Here is a 6,558-nt window from a genome sequence, read left to right on the forward strand (position 1 = left end):
TTTCAATAATTTTTCTCAATCTGGTGATTTAAACCTATAGTGCATAACTTTTTCATATACTTAAATGAATGTTGGTTACAAACAACTAGACTAAAAGTTGATTAAGCATCAGCTCCACAGAAATCTCTCTGTATTTCTAAGTATTGCAGCATTTACAAACTGGTGTCACCCCCTGACACTGGTGCAGGAGCTCAGAAATATCCCAAGAAGTGCCCAAGAAATGTATCAATTGTTGATTCTACTGCTAAGAAAAAGCCTGGACGCACAGCAGAAGGTATCAAATCCATGCACGATCACCAAAGGCTTACCTCATTGTAGATGCACCGACAGTGTGGTTGTAATTATTCAGAATTCCTCATGGGGGCAACAAAAGTTACGCAACCTAGCTTTAAAGGAGACATATTATGAAAGACAGACTTTTTCCCGAGTTTGTGCATACCAGCCCACAAAAACTGAAATAAGACAACACTGTCACTATGTTTTGGTTTGTTTAGGTTAGAAAATCTGCACGCTGTTCAAATGTGCTGCATTGTGATGCAAAACTCAGCAGCATATTAGCATATTACGCCCCCATGTGTTGCTCCAAATGAGACGCCAGAAACTCCGCAGCTCATTAGTATATCAAGCTTCCCATAGGTAACCGCATGAGGCTCTAGAGGTAACAAACAGTGAACATTCCCACGTGTGTGTGGCCAAGCAGACTGGGCTTTTTTGAAGTGGGTATCAGGATCTAAAACAGAGCGTATTAGACAGAGGGTGATAACGGCTTGAAATGAGAAGAATTTTCTTTTTTATAATAGACCACAAATAAACACTTGTGGACTGCAAACATACACATTTGAACCCGATAAATTAGCATAATGTGTCCCCTTTAAAGGACTCTATTTATGCTCCAATTATGAACAACTGCAATGATTCATTTAAAACCTCTAGTTCGCCAACTGACCTGGTGGCAGAGGTGTTATAATACCAGCTAGCCGCCATACTTTTTCACTTGGTCACATATCGGACCAGGTAAGGCTGCAACTACAAAACCCATGAATGCGATGTATTGAGAAGGATGATATACTTTTTTTTCATGTATTCAACTTTTTACTTGTGAGAGGCAGGCTAAGTCGTTTCCTCTTTTAAAAGACCTGACGTTACTTTTTTTAAATGTCACACAGCCTCACTTTAAAATGCAAAAGTGTGTTAAGCACAGTGTGAGGCAAAAGGTGGTTATCCAAAGCGAAACAGATATCTATAAATATAAAGCCTCAGTGGTGGAAGAAGGTATTTTATTTGTATACAAAGGTACACAGTACAGTTTGTAAATACTATGTCACAAGTCAAGTTTTAGCATCAAAATGTGCCTAAAGTGTGTCTAAAAATGAAGAGTGGTCCATTTCAGAATAGTGATTATTGGATAATGCTAAGGCCTGATGCATTCATGTTTTCATCACTTGATGTTGCAGCTGGTTAAGGTGTGGCCATGTTTAACTACTTTATATGTGCTGCATGGGTACAGCTTGTAAGTGTGCCTCATGTGGTCTATAAAGTCTTAGGTTAGCCTATTATAATATTTAATAATATATTTGTTGATAATATTTTGTATTATTAATCTGAATCTACAACACAACCTGTCACTAAAGTTGTCAAATAAATGTAGTGGAGTGAAAAGCACTATATTTGTGTCTGGAATGAAGTGGGGTAAAAGTAGAAAGTTGCAGGAAATGGGAATACTCAAGTAAATTACAATTTTACCTCAGTTGAGTAAAAGTACTTAGATACTTTCCACCCCTGCAGTTTGCTTACATCACCTTTTATTGGCAAGCATGACCCTATAAGATGCGGGCCGACTTTCAAACAATTGGGATCTTGCAGGATCAGATATGCTATTCTATATGCTATTCTATTAAAGTGGAGCATGATAAACTACTATACATCGAACACTTCAAAGCAGATGTCAATGAGTTTAGGTAAAAAGGGTGGAGTGCATCCGATCAATACGTAACATGACACCAGGGGTCCACACCAACACCCAAAGCTTTTAACAGAATCCTTTGTTCTTAGATATTGACTGAATGAAGTCTTGATTCTGATCAAGTCATATTCTACCACCCAACTGTTTAATCCTGGACAGTGAGTTCTGAACCAGCAAGGGAAAAGTTGACAGATTTTTTCCTGCAAGTCATGCAAGTCAAAGCAGCTCCATCGGCTCCACGCCCTCCACACTGCTGGTAAAAGGACCTACACGCATGATATACTGCTGCATCCACCCATTCAACCCATTACGTAAGCAACCGAAGCACATGTGTGTGTGTGTGTGAGTGCCATTTCTAACCACACACACACTAACCATTTCTCCCATTAAGACCTGTTAGCACTGAGTGAGCCGGTGTGTACGGTTAAACTGGGGGACACTTAAGCGATTCCTGGGCATGTTCATGATCACACAGTCCACAATGTTGTAATGCCAGCTGTACTGTGTAGACCAGGGGATAAAATCAACACATAACTGAACAGGAGCCACTCCCTCTAGGCAGCTCTGCATGATGGGCCCTCCGTCCACTCCATTACATCACAATGCTTTCTGGGAAATGTAGTCCCAGCAAGTTGTCTTGCACGCATTGGCTAGCCTATATGAGCTTTTAATGAACCCAAATGAGTGGCAGGGGGTGTAATTGCTTAACACATTTAGATGAAAATGTTCGCAAGGTTTTATGCAAATACTAGAACGTTTGCTAACAGAAATCGAAGCCAGGGATAAGGACACGTAGAAAAAAAGGAAAACAAAGATTTAAAAAAAAAAAATCCAACATAAAAACGCAAAAAATAACAGATTTACCCTCTTGTCCAGATTCTGCAGGGCATCTTTCCCCCTGCTCTCCCGTATCTCCACCCTCGGCTGGGAGATGTCGGTCTGCCGGTCAATGACGCTCCTTCTCTTGCCGCACGCAGAGAGTGCACCAAAGTCGAGCGTCTTGCTGTCCGTGGAGCCTTCCACCGGGCAGAACATGCCACAGAACTGCTGCCTGGGCCTGGCCGTGGGGCTGTCAGAGCCCATGCCATTGAAGAAGCCCGGTATATCCCCGGCGGTAGACATGACTTGCAAGCGGGGGTGGAGTGAGGTTTTCTTGGGGTTGAGGTAAGCTGCACAGGATGGTCAGAGTCTCCGCTGCTTCTTCTTCTTTCTTTCTGTTTTTTCTTCAGCTATACGCACCCCCGGACAGCCACCGCCTTTTGCCGGTTTTCCAAGCGCAGGTGGTCGCACTGTCTGTGACAAAAGCGCAAGGCAGCAACAAAAAACAATCTGTAAGGCTAATAATGCTGCATGAAAACACTCCCACTGTAAATATAGAAATACACCTTCAATCTGCGTGATTGTATCTGATAGACAACGAGGCAATCCTTCTGCTGCTCCTAGTCTATGAGTATGATCCCCCCATACGGTTCTGCAAACAGTTTTTGAATTGCTTACTCATGAGTCTAATTTAGCTTCTAGCCTGCGGCCAAATTCCCGAGTAATAAGTCAGCATTTGAGAGAGAGACATACAGGCTTGCTTTGTCAAAATAGAGAATCCAATAGGCGACAGTAGGAGGGGATTACCTGTAGCCTGGCTGTGTGTGTGAACCCCGTGCTGAGACTGGCGGTGGCAGTGGAGAGCACGTCAGATCTGACCGTCCGGAAATGGTCTGTCCTCCCTTGTAGACTAGAAAGTGAATACTCGTTCAATAGTGTTCTAATCTATCAGGGTACGGTGTCAGCTGTGTAATCTAAGTGTGAGTGGAACATGTCATGCACTGTGTGTGTGTGTGTGTGTGTGTGTGTGTGTGTGTGTGTGTGTGTGTGTGTGTGTGTGTGTGTGTGTGTGTGTGTGTGTGTGTGTGTGTGTGTGTGTGTGTGTGTGTGTGTTTGCAGCCCGCGGCGTGCCTCAGCAGGGCGTTTCTACACTGGAAGTTGGAGGTCAAAAAGGGATCAGCACCACGGAGAGTTCCCTAAAAAAAGTCACACCCAGTCCGACAATGAAGGGCGCTGTCCCTTCAGCACCCCGCCCCCGCGCTCCCACACAGGCATACCTCACACATGTGTCCCTCAGTTTACATACTTGAGAGCAGCAGCTGTCCGACTTGTTGGCAGCTTGCACTTAAAGCTCCCATATTATACACTTTTCGGTTCTATTATACACCATATTATATGGTCTTAGTGGTCCCTAATACGTTTTTCTTTAATTGTTTGCTGAAAAAAACTTTCAGATAATTTATTGTACTATGCTGATGTTCAGCTAATCTCACAATGGCCTATTTTTTAAAAAAGAGTTGCAGGTCCCCTCGTAAATATACAATCTTTGAGCTCCCCCCGCCCCCTGTCCGGAAGCGAAGCCAGATACGCCTCGCTCTCTGTCTGTCAGGGCCGTGGACCAATAAGAAATAGGGGTGTGGGCTGCACAGTGGAAGCTTCTGGCTTTACGGTTTGTGAGGTCAGAAAAGGGGATAATTCTGACTGGAATGTTTTTTGGGGGAGGGGTGGGGGTTTCAGAAAAGGGGAGAGTGAGAAAAGGAGAGATTGTTATTTTTTTTGATATTTTGGCAGTCTCTAGGCACACCGTGGACGCATGGATATGTTGGAACACATTTAAAAAGTGCATTTAGCATAATATGGGACCTTTAACACATACCGACAAAGTAGGCCTAAGAAAAGGACAAAAAGAAATGTGCATACAGCTTACTGTATATATGTCCCCTATAAACTCAGAAGATATGCTGACTCAGATCTGTGTGCATGTGGTTTGATCAGGTGATCAACTGTTTTCAGGTTTGGATTTAAATGCTGCTCGATCTTGATTGGTGCACAGGGGTATGTGACATCACCATTTTCAAACTTTGCCCTGTTGTGCCTGGACATTAACTCAAGAGAATAGTGGTACAAAAAATAGATGAATATCTAATAATATATTTAGTTAAAAAATAAGTTTAAAGACCTGACCTTTAATAAAGGAACATGGTGGTTTTAGCCCCCAGTACTGTTACAAATGAATAAATAGTTGATTAACTGAGGCTCTGCAGCCCTTTACCTCAAGGTAAGAGTACAGACAACCTACTGACACAACATCAACATAACACAAATCAATGTATCCTTGATGAAAACACAACACAGCACAGTCAAACGTTGTTCTTACTAATGGCTTATAACAAATATAAAGAATTATTATATAAAGTTCTCTCTCACACACAGTAAATTACAGTAAAGTACAGTATCAGAGCAGATTACTGTGGGATATGATGATGCTATATTGATCCGGAAGCTCAGATGTCTCAGCAGCCATATGGCTCACGTTAATAGGCCAGATGTAACTGCTGAATCATGAACAGATTATATTTAGTACTAATGACATACGGTATAATGGGAGTCTAATGTACAGAAACCAGAGTGGTTAAGAATAGTGACCAATTGTTATTTTCAAAAAAATATCAAATCTTAGATGTAAAATTATATCAAGTTCAGTAACAGAATTCTGTTGTTTTGTGATAAAAGACAAAACTGACATATAATAAAAAATATATGATGCTATAAACTGCATTGTAGGAAATATAGAATTGCGTCTTTTTGTATTTTTTTTTTAAATATTTATTTATAAAGCTGTCTGTATGTGTACCCTTTTAAATCAACCAACTATGTAACAGTCAACATACTTTGATCTATATGTAGCAGGTAAAGTATTCTGCCTGTAATGTCTATTCCTGTCACAACTTCAGCCAAGATTTAGGTTGCGTTCCGAATCGCATACTCTTTCTTTTTTCTATTCTACATACTACATCCGACGATAAAAAGAGTCTAGTTAGGATGCAGTAGGCATACTATTGGGACATACTTTACTCTCTTATTTCATCATAACATTGCGCCTTGATCTTGCCTCTTGCTTTTATATCCGTCGCATCCCCGTTTGTTTTCATATTGAGGCTTCGTCGATGTTACGTCACTTCACGTGCGCACTGGATTGTGGGTCAGAATCGCCCAAATAGGATGCACTTTTCAACACTAACAATCTTGGCCGCATGAAGTAGGACATCCGGGTACTTCTAACCATCCTAAATCTGGCCACAAGAATCGGGACATCCTAAATCTTTTTTCTACATACTATATAGTAGAAAGTATGCGATTCGGAACGCAACCTTAGTTTTTTCATATGTCTGTTTCCTGGTTCTAAAACTCATGCCACTCCCTCCTGCTCTGCACTAGCCGTTAATTACATTCACCTGGCCTGCCCCACACTCACCTGCTCCTCATCAGTTAATCAGCCCCAGTATATATCTCAGTTCAGTTCCCTCAGTCAGTTGCCAGATTGTTTTAGTGTCTTCACTCAGCTTTCCAGTGGTCTGTGTTGTTTTCCTGCATCCTGATCAAGCCTGCCTGTTCGTGTGTTGACCCACCTTTTGGATTTTCCCTTGCCTACTCCCACTGGTATTGTTAGCTACGCCATTTGGCTACCTGGTTCTACATCCCCTTCATTAAATCTGTTTTTGAATCTGAACTGTCTCCTGTGTCTTGCAATTGGGTTCTTGTCTGTCATTATCCTG

Source organism: Ammodytes marinus, assembly GCF_949987685.1.
Source record: "Ammodytes marinus genome assembly, chromosome: 18".
Lineage (NCBI taxonomy): Eukaryota > Metazoa > Chordata > Actinopteri > Uranoscopiformes > Ammodytidae > Ammodytes > Ammodytes marinus.